Here is a 14,966-nt window from a genome sequence, read left to right on the forward strand (position 1 = left end):
CACATTTTTGTTTTATGATCAAAGCCTAATTAACAGTGTTAATTGTCATTAATTAACACAGTGGATTGATACAATATAGGTTGCATCATTTATCACTACAATGATAACAATCAGTTCTCGTAGTCAGCGTGTTGAATGCAGGAGAAATATGCAGGAGTAAAGACCTGAGCGACTTTGACAAGGGCCAAATTGTTATGGGTCACAGCATCTCTGAAACGGCAAGGCTTGTGGGGTGCTCTCGGTCAGCCGTGGTAAGTACCTACCAACAGTGGTCCGAGGAGGGACAAATCACAAACCGGCGACAGGGTGTTAGGCACCCAAGGCTCATCGATGCACGAGGGCAACGAAGGCTATCCTGTCTGGTCTGAACCGACAGAAGGTCTACTGTGGCACAAGTCACAGAAAATGTTAATGATGGTTACAGGAGGAATGTGTCACAATACACAGTACATCGCACCCTGCTGCGTATGCGGCTGCGTAGCCGCAGACTGGTCAAGGTGCCCATGATGACTCCTGTCCACCTCCAAAAGTGCCTACAATGGGCACACGAGTGTCAGAACTGGACCTTGGACAGTGGAAAAAGGTCATCTGGTCTGATGAATCCCATTTGTTTTTTTTTTTACATTACGTGGATGGCTGTGTACATGTGTGCCATTTACCTGGAGAAGTGATGGCACCAGGATGCAATGTGGGAAGACGATAAGCCGGTGGAGGGAGTGTGATGCTCTGGTCAATGTTCTGCTGGGAAACCTTGGGTCCGGCCATTCATGTAGACATCAATTTCACAGGTGCCACCTACCTAAACATCATTGCAGACCAGGTACACCCCTTCATGGCAATGGTATTCCCTGATGGCAGTGGCCACTTTCAGCAGGATAATGCGCTCTTAGTGTTGCCCTGGTCTCCAAGTTCCCCAGATCTCAATCCGATTGAGCATCTGTGGGATGTGTTGGACGAACAAGTCCAATCCACGGCGGCTCCACCTTGAAACTTACAGGACTTGAAGGACCTGCTGCTAATGTCTTGGTGCCAGATACCACAGGACACCTTCAGGGGTCTTGTTGAGTCCATGCATCTGCGGGTCGACACTGTTTTGGCGGCACGCGGAGGAACGAGAGCATATAAGGCATGTGGTCATAATGTTTTGGCTCATCAGTGTAAATCATATATAAATTCTGTCATCATTTACTCACCCTCATGTTGTTCCAAACCAACCCAGACTAACGACAAGTCGTAATAATTAGTACGAGTTGGCTTATACAAAAACATACAACTTCTAGTCCCATGGAGAAAAATAAACAAACCAATGAATGATGTTATTATGATTTTTCGGAAGTTTAAACCCTAACTCAAACCTATTCATGAACTCTAACCCCTTACCCAAACCCTAAACCTGACCATGATTTTAATAGGAAAATACAGCCTGATCATATGAAATTTAAGTTTCAACATTTCTGCAAACCAAAATCACGTGCTGTATTACACGTTTGACTGCAGTTTCCCTGTGAAATGTCCAGCCAAAAGCTAATGAAATTATGTTGTAATCAGACAATGTTTTTAAGGAGAATTTTATATTTAGGTTTTAATGAGTAAAACACACTTCCCTAACCTAAAACTTTAACTTAAACCTAACCAAGCACCTCTAGTGCCCATTGAACCATAGAACGCTGCACGTAAAACTCAAATGTATCTATAGTAAAGTTCTTTCTGTGATTAGGTTTGGAAAATAACTTTTGAACACACGAAAGAAAGAAAACATCAGGGTTTGTAATGAGACATTGGAACCATGTCACAGGTTATTGACATACATCAGTACAACTGTATTGCATAATTAAAAATGGAAGAAGAAACCAGATTTGTTCACAGACATTTCCTTCCTTAAAATAAATGGTTGGATTGGGGGCTACAGCTCAAATTTGATGCCTGTATCGATTTGAAATTCTGTTTTTGATTGTGGCGCCTTGTTGTACCAACACAAAGAGGAACCAAATCACTTTCCACTTTCACTGTACCTCATTGGTGGAATGACATTCCCAACTCCATCCGTGAAGCAGACTCACTCTTTGTCTTCAAAAAATGGCTAGACACATCTTTCCCATCGGCACTTGTCCATGCACTCATAAATATATATATAATGTTATGAAACTTTGTAATGCAGCACTTTTTGTGTAATGTAAAACTTTGTAATGCAGCACTTTTCATACTGCTGTCTCCTTAAGATGAATCGCTTATGATATTATTCCTCTTTTGTAAGTCGCTTTGGATAAAAGCATCTGCCAAAAGAGTAAATGTAAATGTAAAATGATTGGTTGGGAATAACAGTCGTACCTTTTCGTATGAGCCATGTCGATCAGTATGATATATTATGATTTCACCATCTCGTACAAATTATTATGAGTTGTCATGAGACTATGTTGTTCCAAACCCATATGACTTTCTTTCTTTTGTGGAACACAAAAGGAGATGTTAGGCAGAATGTAAGGGACTGACAGCCTCAGTCACCATTCACTTTTGCTGTTTGGAAAAATGAGCAACATGGTACGTGTCAACATGGTGTCAACGTGTCAACAGTCTTCAGAATTTATTCTCTTGTGTTCCACAGAAGAAAGAAAGTCATACAGGTTTGGGGGGAGTAAATTATGATAGAATTTTCATTTTTGGATGAACTAACATTTTGTAAATGTAAAACAGCTAAACTCTGAGTCAAATAATACATGTTTCTGCCAAAGAGTTATCCACAAATTTGGTTAGTGTAATATTATTGATTTAAAATCGTTTAAGTGTAAAACAATTGAACTGTCAGTCCAATAATATATGTTTCTGCCAAACAGTCTCCAACATGTTTCCTCTTTCCATCCAAGGTTAAAAAAGCAGTTCAAGCACTGCCTAAATTGTTCTCATCCCACTTCACTTACCACTAGGATCACACTCGTGAATTACCCAATCAGAGTTAGTTTAGGAGCAGGACAAAGCGCTAAGAGAGGCTGATGATGTTTTCAGAGCTCAGACTGATGTGTGATTCCCTGACATTTCAAGTGTGCTTGCTCGGCTCCCCTTCAATCAGTCTGTGCTCTTAGCTTTGTCATTTCAACTGGAACAAACACAAATAAGCAGGTAGATTTGCGCCCGAGCCCTCAGGACAGGAAAAGTTTTGAAATGCTATTTGACAGGTTCACGGTGACTGTTTTATTTTGTCTCTCCTCTCCGTCCCCTAGGTGTTTGACTGTGAGACATTTAATCGTGGGACTAGCGCTTCCATATCAGTAACAAAAATCAAATAATGCAGGATGATTTACTTCCCCTAGCAACCGGGGAGCGCACTCATAGCAACCAGCCGAGCCTCGGGCCTTGGTGTAATAAGCTTGAAAATATTTCAATTATTGTGTTGATTTTAGTGGATTTGAGAGGCGGTCGGTGAGCGCCTCAGTACATTCAGCCCATGACCTGCAGAGGAAGACATTGATTTAAACAGGTGTCAGAGAGGGAAAGAAGAGGCAATTTAAATGTGAATGGGATGGCAAAGTCATTGAGCACTGTTCAGCACATGTGTGACATCCGCCTGCTGCAGCCGAATCAATGCAGCTTAACTGAACAAAAAAAATCTCACCTTGAGGAATCATCCGTCTTCTTTGGCCCAGTGGAGCAGGAGGATGGCGGTTTCAGCACGCTTCTCCCCAGCCTACCTAAAGCCTGATCGGGGTCTTTAGCAGTGCATGTGGGTCCACAGGTAACTCTGTTGAATGAAAACAAACTTGGAACTTCTGACAGCAATAAATAATAGAAATACACTCACTGAAAACGTTATTAGGAACACTATGGTTCTAATAAAGTTCCCAACGTGGTCTTCTGCTGTATAGATGCTATTCTGCTCACTACAATTGTACAGAGTGGTTATCTGAGTTACTGTAGCCTTTCTGTCAGCTTGAACCAGTCTGGCCATTCTCCATTGACACCTCTCATCAACAAGGTGTTTCCGTCCGCAGAACTGCCACTCACTGGATGTTTTTTGTTTTTGGCACCATTCTGAGTAAACTCTAGAGACTGTTGTGCATGAAAATCCAAGGAGATCAGCAGTTACAGAAATACTCAAACCAGCCCATCTGGCACCAACAATCATGTCACGGTCAAAATCACTGAGATCACATTTTTTCCCCTTTCTGATGGTTGATGTGAACAGTAACTGAAGCTCCTGACCCGTATCTGAATGATTTTATGCATTGCACTGATGCAACACGATTGGCTGATTAGATAATCGCATTAATAAGTAGGTGCAGAGATGTACCTAAAAGTGCTCAGTGAGTGTAAATAGGATGCTGTTTTATGCTTGATCTCTGATAAATGAACTATGGTGTACTGAAGTAGTTTAACAACAATGGCTTTGTTCATGTCAACAGTAATGTAGTATCGACTGTCTGGAACTTTTTGTTTTGTTTAAACCTGAATTTATAATTGGAACTATGCATTTTGCCATTGTCTGCATTAGCAAGTTGTTCTTTGTTCCCCCAAACCACGGGACAACAATTGATTCATTTAGATAAATGAAGACTGTATAATTCAAAACATAAGAAGCAGTGGTAATGTATAATTGTACTTTTCACACTATTTTGCTGGCAAAGCTAAAGCAGAATAGTGTATTGTAATCGTTATGCCTAAAAATGTCATTTCTCTATAAAGGATTCATTAGGACTAAATTTAGCTCTGGTGCCCACCATTATCTTAACCAGTGAAAATATTAACATTGGCCTTTTATTGAATTTGCAGGGTTATATTTAGCATGCAAATTGATTACTTTCACTTTTCCACAAATACAGATAATTTCAGCACAGCTAATTTTGAGGCCGAGAGAAGAGACGTAACTGTATAATTAAAAGTGCAGACTTCTCGTCTACAACTCCAAGTGTCCAAAACTCAATTCCCCTCCTCCCAACCCCTCCATACCAGTCCTGTTTTGTCTTTTGTGGTGATTGTATCATCATCCCGGGCTTATCTTCTATTACCACTAATGTTCACTGGTATATATAGCATTACCACGCTGGATTTAACATTTGTATTGATGAAGATTTTAGACATAAAAATGGCTGTTTCTATGCTTCTGTATTGCCTTTGCTCATGGCAATGTCCAAACCATACAGAGTATGTGGTCCTTTTGTATGAGAACAATTGAAGACAATGCCCTTCTAAAGCTCTTTAACCATTGCCTGGATACTCAATCAAGGAAATGTGCAACAAATCTATTTCTATGGACCAGATCTTCTGTTTTACTGTTCATGGATGAAATGCCTGGTGGACCTGGCAGCACGGCTATTAGAACAAAATGTTGTCCCAGATATGTTGACAGAAAATAATGTAAATGTGTCTTTGTACTTTTGTGTAATCATTTCCTGATATCAAATGCCCACGGTCAGTCTGTGAGATGTGGGCATGTGTGGGTGTTGATTGTGTTACGTGTTATGAGTGGGTGAGTTAAGTTGACTGTCAAACACACACTTTACTCATAGGTAATGGATTTTAATATTTTATATATATATATATTTTTTTTTTTTGGCCAAATGTAGCTTATATTTTAGTGTGCTATATACATAGATTATTAAACCACATCATAAATTGTACTGGAAAATCATGGCATGCCACCAATTCCAAAATTAAAGTGATACAATTTAAATTTTTTAATTTATTTATTCATATTTTTCCTTACCTGGAGTAATTTGTACACACAGACCTCATCTAAATTGGCTCACATTTACATGCTATTAGACAAATTTTACTTATATCATCTCCAGGCATTAAGTGTAGTAAATAACCCTCACACCATTTGAGGAACTTGCCATCAGTGGCATACTTATTTAAAACTTGTGAAAGATATTTGAGATTGTCTGTGTTAATGTCCTCATTTGAAGCAGAAAAAAAGCACCACTGGAGGATTTTTTAATATGAGCAGTGCTAATGCATGTGATCACACATTAATCGTCTGACAGCATCTCACTCTCACAGCCAGTCTATTAGGATTTTACACAGATGTAGGGTCTAAGTGTCAGGTGTCATAATTTAATTGTGTTGTTTTCTATGTCTCCCCTTCACTTTTGGGATGGGTTTGCAGGCTAATCTATGTAGTGTTCTGTCACTACCCTCCTTTCTATCTTTTTCTTTGTTTTAAACTAGGGACACAAGTAATTCACCTTTATACATTCATTTTAAAATGAGCTCTGCATGACAACTGGATCATTATCTCAAAGTAATTGCACTGGATTGGAATAGATTAAATGTTAATCTTGTATTTTACAAAAGGAACAAGTGACCAGTTAGCTCAGGAGGTTTTCTCAGGACTTGACAGAATAAGGTGAAATCAAGTGCATGGTTGGACAATGCTGTCCAGTGGAGCAGGACTTGTATTTTATAGGAATATTCTGGGTTCAATACAAGTCAAGCTCAATCAACAGCATTTGTCACATAATGTTGATTATCACAAAAATGTATTTATTAAAATATATGTGAGACACTTACAATGGAAGTGAATGGGTGCCAATCTGTAAACTTTAAAATACTCACTGTTTCAAAAATATAGCCACAAGATGTAAACAATATGTGTGTTAACATGATTTTAGTATGATAAAATCACATACTAACCTTTTCTGTGTAAAGTTTAAAGTTCCAACTTTTAACAGAAGAATTCATATAAAAGCTTTTTTTTTAAATTATAAACTTCACATTTCAGCCTTTAAACCCACCAAAAACTGGCCCCATTCACTTCCATTGTAATTACCTCACTGTAACCTTGATTTTTGCATCTTTTTTTTTTTTTTTTTTTTTTTTTTTTTTTTTGTAAAGAAAGGAGGAACAAGTCAAAACAATTTTTTTTTTGTGTGGGGGCCTGGGTAGCTCAGTGGTAAAATACGCTGGCTACCACCCCTGGAGTTCTCTAGTTCAAATCCCAGGTTGTGCTGAGTGACTCCAGCCAGGTCTCCTAAGCAACCAAATTGGCCTGGTTGCTAGGGAGGGTAGAGTCACATGGGGTAACCTCCTCGTGGTCGCTATAATGTGGTTGGTTCTCGGTGGGGCGCGTGGTGAATTGAGCGCGGATGCCGCGGTGGACGGTGTGAAGCCTCCACACGCGCTATGTCTCCGTGGCAACGTGCTCAACAAGCCACGTGATAAGATGCGCGGGTTGACTGTCTCAGACGCGGAGGCAACTGAGATTCGTCCTCTGCCACCCAGACTGAGGCGAATCACTATGCAACCACCAGGACTTAGAGCACATTGGGAATTGGGCATTCCAAATTGGGAGAAAAAGGAGAAAAAGGGGAAAAATTATTGGTGCAATAATTAATTAACTAAAACAATGACATTAATCCTAATGCATGATTTCTGAGCCCTAATATTATCAGAGATTTTGTCATATATACATTTTTAGTAACTTACCCAACACTGCATATACACTACCGGTCAAAAGTTTTGAAACACTTGACTGAAATGTTTCTCATGATCTTAAAAATCTTTTGATCTGAAGGCGTATGCTTAAATTTTTGAAATTAGTTTTGTAGACAAAAATATAATTGTGCCACCATATTAATTTATTTCATTATAAAACTACAATTTTATTTAAAAAAAAGTTTTTGAAATGGATGACTTGGACCAAATAATAAAGAAAAGCAGCCAATAAGTGCCCAACACAGATGGGAACTCTTTCAATACTGTTTAAAAAGCATCCCAGGGTGATACCTCAAGAAGTTGGTTGAGAAAATATCAAGAGTACATGTCTGCAAATTCTAGGCAAAGGGTGACTACTTTGAAGTTGCTAAAATATTTTTATTTATTTTGGAATTTGTTTAGTCACAACATAATTCCCAAGGTTCCATTTATGTTATTCCATAGTTTTGATGACTTTACTATTATTCTAAAATGTGAAAACAAATTATAATAAAGATAAGTGCTTCAAAACTTTTGACCGGTAGTGTATATAAGTAAAAGAAGGTGCTTTCTGTTGTTAACAAAAATCTGTTGTTTCTGTTCTTGATCACTGGCAAAAGATACTAACACATGCCTTGCATGAGAGCAGCTCCAATTTGGCAAATGCAAGGAATTAGTCTGTTGAATGACAGAATGAGAGAAACAAAATCCTTCCTAATAGCCTAAATATTTGGAAATTCCTTGCATGTGTTTAGCCATGCACACTAGCTCATACATGTATTTTATTCCAAACAAATGAACCAGGTTTTGATAAGCTACTTTGAAGGACAATTGTTTGGCGAAGTTAATTACTGAGTCAGTTTATCTACAATGAATCTGCCGTCACACTATTGTCCAATGTGGCGCTTCCATTCCTACATTATTATGTTGAAATTCAAGTTACACTAATGCATGTGCATTTCCTTGTGTTATCCCAAATGAGAATTTAAATTATTCCTGACGTTTACTTTACATGCATTATGTTTAATTGAATTTCTATTTGGTAGCAAGACTGCTGGAGGGAATCTTGATTTGTTTGCAGAAAAATAATGTCCTATTGCAAGCCCATGAATCTGTCTTAAAAGGTGTTGCCTGTGCTTTAATTATTTCTTGCTTTCCTTAATCATTTATTTTATATGGATGAGCAGCCTATCGATAGCACCGAAATGAGTGTTATGTCTTAAAAGTTCCCTTCCTCAGGTTCTCCCCTGGTCGCCAATACAGTGCTGGATGAAAGCAATCCACAGTCAACCGGAGCCACTGATAGATATTGTCACACTTTAGAGAGGTAAACAGTATTGATTCTGTTCCACTATCGTCTCTAATTTTCTTCCAACCATTGAGCAATACAATCCTTTATAACTAATCACACTCATATGTAAGCTTGAAACAAGACATGTGTGTGTGTGTGTGTGTTTTCTTGTGTGAATTGAAGTGTTTCTGCATAGGCACATCTCAACACTTTGCTCTAATGTGACTGATTGGGCCATAGCATGCTCTTCAATAAGACACTTTTAAAAGTGGCAATTTAGACTTAGTAAAAAGTAAACCCTGAGTGCGATCAAGTTTTTGGGGCCTGTCCTTGAGCCTTTCTGAGTCCTAATAGGATAGTGAATGTCTGTACAACCAGGGAGGATTAAACCTTCAGTAATGCATGTGTACAGTAATTGTAAAGTCTAAGTTATTGGCCCTGTTGTGTTAAAAGTATTTGCAATTTTGGTTTAATGACATAGCTGGGAGTAAATGATTTGCTTTCTACAGGACATTTATACCTTTTGATATAATTGCAACTAAGGGAGATTAATATTCACAAGAACCCACTATGTCTAAAGTATAAGGTAAGGGTTAGGGGTAGGTTCTGCTAATAGTAAATAGTATACCCCACTTTCATTGAACACCAGAAACTGAAAGTTTATTTTTTGTGCTCAAGCTTCCATGAAAGATATTTCCAATTTAGTCTCATGACAAGATGTAATAATAGTACGAGATCATACGTTCAAAATGACAACATTTACTTCCACTGAGAAAAATAAATGAACTGACTAACAACATTATTAACATTTTGACAACTTTAACCCCTAACCCAAACTTAAACTTTAGCATAAAGTCTAACCCCTTACCCAAACCCTTAACATAACCATGATTTTAACAGGAAAAATAACTTGTGTGTACCATGGAAGAAAGAAAACATAGGTGTTTGGTACAAGACGAGGGAAGCGTCATTTTTACTGCAAAAATATGGAAAGAGTAACAAAATGTATTTCCTTTCTTAACCTCGTGAGACCAGTGTGTGACAGCTGTGTGCATTTTCCATTCCTCTTTTTGATTTGTAACTAGTAGCCCCTAAGAAATTTTTTTTTTTAAAACCAAATAGTTTTCCTAAAAATTGTTGTCTATATATGTGGACATAGAGACTAAGTTGAGAAATTGTAAATAATACCAAGCTTTAGAAAGTTTAATTTTTTTTTTTAGAGTTCGCACCATATTGCTTTGTCACATCACTCGGTGCGTTGAAAGTTTAACCCTTTACTGACACCCCAGAGTCTCCTGAACTGAGATCAGTCGGCTTAAATTAATTAAATTATGTATAGCCTATAGCGAATCTAAAGTGTAATGTCCACGCATGTGGACACGGGGTCTCAGTAGGTTAAAATAAAGTGTTCAATAGGACATTTGTTACCTGTATTGTATCGATTTTAAATTCTGTTAGTTGAATGGTCCTGTTCCGGTTGCTGTCGGCACGCTGCACGAGTGTTTGTAGCTTGCTAGCCTGCTTAGCATTGCATATTCTGGGGGCTTGGCTAACTCAGCGAGTATTGACGCTGACTACCACCCCTGGAGTTGTGAGTTTGAATCCAGGGTGTGCTGAGTGAGTCCAGCCAGTTACATGGGGTAACCTCCTCATGGTCGCTATAGTGACGTGTGAAGCCTCCACACACGCTACGTCTCCAGGGTAACGTGCTCAACAAGCCACGTGATAAGATGCACGGATTGACGGTCTCAGATGTGGAGGCAAATGAGATTCGTCCTCTGCCACCCAGATTGAGGTGAGTCACTATGCCACCACGAGGATTTAGAGCGCATTGGAAATTGGGCATTCCAAATTGGAGATAAAAGGGAAGAAAAGAAACAATTTATCCTTTGCCATTTTACCACATGCTTCTTGTTTTTCTGCTTTTCTACTGTTTCTACGGCGTGTATTTTACCGCGCACACCTATTTTCTCTCCTTTTTTTTCTATCCGCTTGTCTACATCTCGCGTCTTGACTGCGTGCCTTCATTTTCCCCAGTGTTTTACATGGATTATTGCATCAATCTCAAACACTTGCTGATTAGGAACCTCATCGAACCACATCGACCTCAAACCCTTGACGCTCAAGAACAACCATAACAAAAACAACAAACAATTGTGGTAAGTCATGGCATCCGCTCATGTTATTTCTTCCTGCATTGCATGCCACATGTTTACTATAGCTTCTTCCATCAGCAATGAGGGATTCACATGTGATAAATATAAGGAATTAGTCAGGCTGATGGAGAAGGTTAATGAGTTAGAGGCATGCATCCGAACGCTAGTGGAGGTCAGTGAGAAAGAGAAGCCAGAAGATACTGTTTCATACGTGGGTAATACAGCGAGCAACACACACACACTTTGGTTCCCAATGTAGAGCCCCCGCAGCAGGGCATTTGGGTGACGTCTCGGCAACATACTCACTCAGCAAAGCAACACCACTCTCCCGTTCCTGTTAGGATTTCCAATCGATTCTCCCCACTCAGTGATACACCCACTGAGAATCATGTTGAAAGAGCCTTTATAATTGGTGATTCTATTGTAAGGAACATGGAAATAGAGACTCCAGCCACCATTGTTAAATGCATTTCCGGGGCTCGATCATCTGACATCAGCTCAAATTTACAAGTGCTGGCTTATGCTAAATGTAGATTTTCTTAAATTGTTATTCATGTTGGCACTAATGATGTCCAGCTTTGCCAGTTGGAGATCACTAAAGATAATGTTAAAGAAGTGTGTGAACTTGCAAAAAGGATGTCAGACACTGTAATATGCTCTGGCCCCCTCCTGTATCACCTACATATCAAATAGAGACTGTGTCTGAGTCCTGAACTACCAAACACAAAACTCTCACTAAATCATTTAGAAAAAAATTTATTGAGGTCAAACTTAAAAAACAAAAAACAATTGAAGATAAACATCATATAAAGGTAGGGCTATTAAACATTAGATCTCTTTCTACCAAAACACTAATAGTAAATGAAATTATTACAGATAATAGTTTGGATGTGCTCTGTTTGACTGAAACCTGGCTTAAACCAGATGAATATATTAGTTTAAATGAATCTACTCCCCCAGGTTATTGTTATAAACATGAGCCTCGTGTGAAGGGTCGAGGAGGAGGTGTTGCTACAATGTACAGTGAAGTTTTTGGTGTTACTCAGAGGACAGGATATAAGTTTAAGTCTTTTGAACTAATAATGCTTAATGTGACACCATCAGATATAAATAAAAAATCTGTGTCGTCTTTTGCTTTTGCTACAGTGTATAGACCACCCGGGCTGTATTCTGGTTTCCTTGGTGAATTTGCATATTTTCTATCAGAACTAGCAGTTAATGTAGATAGAGCTTTAATTGTTGGTGACTTCAACATTCACATAAATAATGAAAATGACACATTGGGATTAGCATTTATCAATATTCTCAACTCGCTTGGAGTCAGACAAAATGTGACAGGACCAACTCATCGCCATAATCATACGCTAGATTTAATTCTGTCATATGGAGTTGATGTTCATACTATAGAAATTCTACCACAGAGCGATGACATCTCTATTATAATGTCACTCTGTCTACACCGCGCCATCGTTCAGGTAGAACTATTCTTTCGACCACTAAAGATAGCTTCACTAATAATCTTCCAGAATTGTCTCACATACTCAGTAAGCCAAAAACTCTAGAATAACTTGATGTAATAACAGAAATTCATTCGCAGCACAATAGTAATGACTTCATGAATTTCTTTACTGATAAAATTGAAATAATCAGATATAAAATTGGAACTATGCAATCAACTGTCACAGCACCTCAGAAAACAGTGTCTCATAATTTTCCTCATGAGCAACTTCAATCAACCGATGTCAAAGATCATGAAGAGCTAACAAAAAAAGCCACAGCATGAATGTTAGATCAAATACCAACTAAGCTCTTAAAAGAGGTATTCCCTGTAATCTCAGAACCTCTTCTTAATATTATTAACTCCTCGCTATTCTTAGGACATGTCCCAAGAAACTTTAAAATGGCAGTTATCAAACCGCTTTTTAAGAAGCCACAGCTTGATAGTGGAGAATTGGCTAACTACAGACCGATTTCAAATCCAACATTTATGTCGAAAATACTAGAAAAGGTAGTGTCCTCACAACTATGTTCATTTCTCAAGAGAAATTGTATATATGAACAATTTCAGTCAGGATTTAGGCCCCATCACCGTACAGAGACTGCACTTATCAGAGTTACAAATGACTTACTCTTATCACCTGATCGCGGCTGCATTTCTCCACTAGTTCTTTTAGATCTTAGTGCTACCTTCGACATGACAGATCACGACATTCTCTTGAACAGGCTGGAGAATATGTTTGCATTAGTGGACATTCATTAGCATGATTTAGGTCCTATTTATCAGACCACTACCACTTTGTATGTGTAAACGAGGAATTGTCAAATCTAACAAAAGTTAAGTATGGAGTGCCACAGGGATCAGTTTTAGGGCCTCTGTTTTTCTCCTTATACATGCTTCCCCTGGGAGATATTATCAGGAATCATGGAATAAGTTTCCACTGTTATGCCGACGATACCCAACTTTATATTTCTTCTAAACCCAACGAAATTTCACAATTCTGCAAATTAACAGAGTGTATCGATGAAATCAAAGATTGGATGGCCAGAAATTTCTTCTACTCAATTAAGATAAAACAGAGGTACTAATTATTGGACCACAAACCTCTAAAAATAAGCCGCTAAAATATAATTTGACTGGATTTGAATGGATGTACTGTTACGTCATCTTTTACAGTGAAGAACTTGGGTGTTATATCTGATACCAATCTGTCCTTTGAAAATCAAATTTCCAATGTTTGTAGAACAGCTTTCTTCCACCTCAGAAATATTGCTAAGTTACGACACATGCTCTCTGTTGCTGATGCCGAAAAACGAATTCATATGTTCATGATCTCAAGACTAGATTATTGTAATGCACTACTGCGAGGATGTCCAGCAAGTTCAATAAATAAACTTCAATTGGTTCAAAATGCAGCTGTCAGAGTGCTGACTAGAACCAAGAAATATGATCATATTAGCCTCATTTTATCATCATTACATTGGCTACCTGTTAAATTTTATATTAATTAAAGCATTCTGTTAACTACATACAAAGCTTTGAATGGTCTAGCTCCACAGTACTTAAGTGACCTTCTGACACGCTATATTCCATCATGTTCATTACAATCACAAAATTCTGGCTTGTTGATAATTCCTAGAATACAGTGGCGGGCCGTGCATTTAAAGTCTAGGCCTTCAATGTGATTCATGCCATTAGGAAAACACAGTTTCACAATGAATAAGACACCCTATGCCTTTGGGCATCATACATTATGTTGCAGCTAACTTATAATACCAATTGACATTTTAAAAACTCGTACACGCATGAAAGCCAGAACTTGAAACAACACTTAATGCTCAAGCAAGCCTAATTTTAACTGCAGCATGACTGTTTGTGAAATGAACATCTCCCGAACAGACATTCAAAATCATAATTTTTATTTTTCATATGAATCTACCAAGGAGGTCTATAATAACTAGAAAAATCTATCTAATAATATCTGCGATTTAAATGTTGCTTGCAATAAATTTTGTTTTGTCAGTGTACATGGTTATGCTGCATTCCATTCAAGTTGGATGAGGGATATTCCTACTTGATATCTCTGACCATAAATGCATTCCATTCCCCGATATTCGGAAGATGACGTTTAAGGAAACAAAACTGCAATGCTCCCGTTTTAGCAGGGGTTTGACTCTCATTAGAGATGTCTCCTAGCAACCCAACTGATAAACAATGCTGCAGCGCAAGCATTTGTGCTTCAGGGGTAGGATTATCAGAGATTATAATGTTTTATACACCTGTTTCTGCAGGCATTTGTTAAACAAGCTTTAATATCATGTAATGTGGAAACGAACTCATTTATCGATATTACTTAATAAAGTGAATGTTTATCACTTACTTTGTATATCTCCCTGAGTGTCGACATGTTTGTGTGATATCATGCCCCTGCATCTCGGCGAAATCGGAGTTGAGAATTTCTGCACGAGCCTACAAGTTGTAATTCTGACTTCAAGATGCATTCCATTGCACTTTTCCTAGTAGGAAGATGTAATCCGACTTTCCGAGTTGAATGGAACGCAGCACTACTTTTCAAAACTTGATCCGACTCTGAATGCTCAAGCAGCCTAATTTACAC

Source organism: Myxocyprinus asiaticus, chromosome 14 (genome assembly GCF_019703515.2).
Source record: "Myxocyprinus asiaticus isolate MX2 ecotype Aquarium Trade chromosome 14, UBuf_Myxa_2, whole genome shotgun sequence".
NCBI lineage: Eukaryota > Metazoa > Chordata > Actinopteri > Cypriniformes > Catostomidae > Myxocyprinus > Myxocyprinus asiaticus.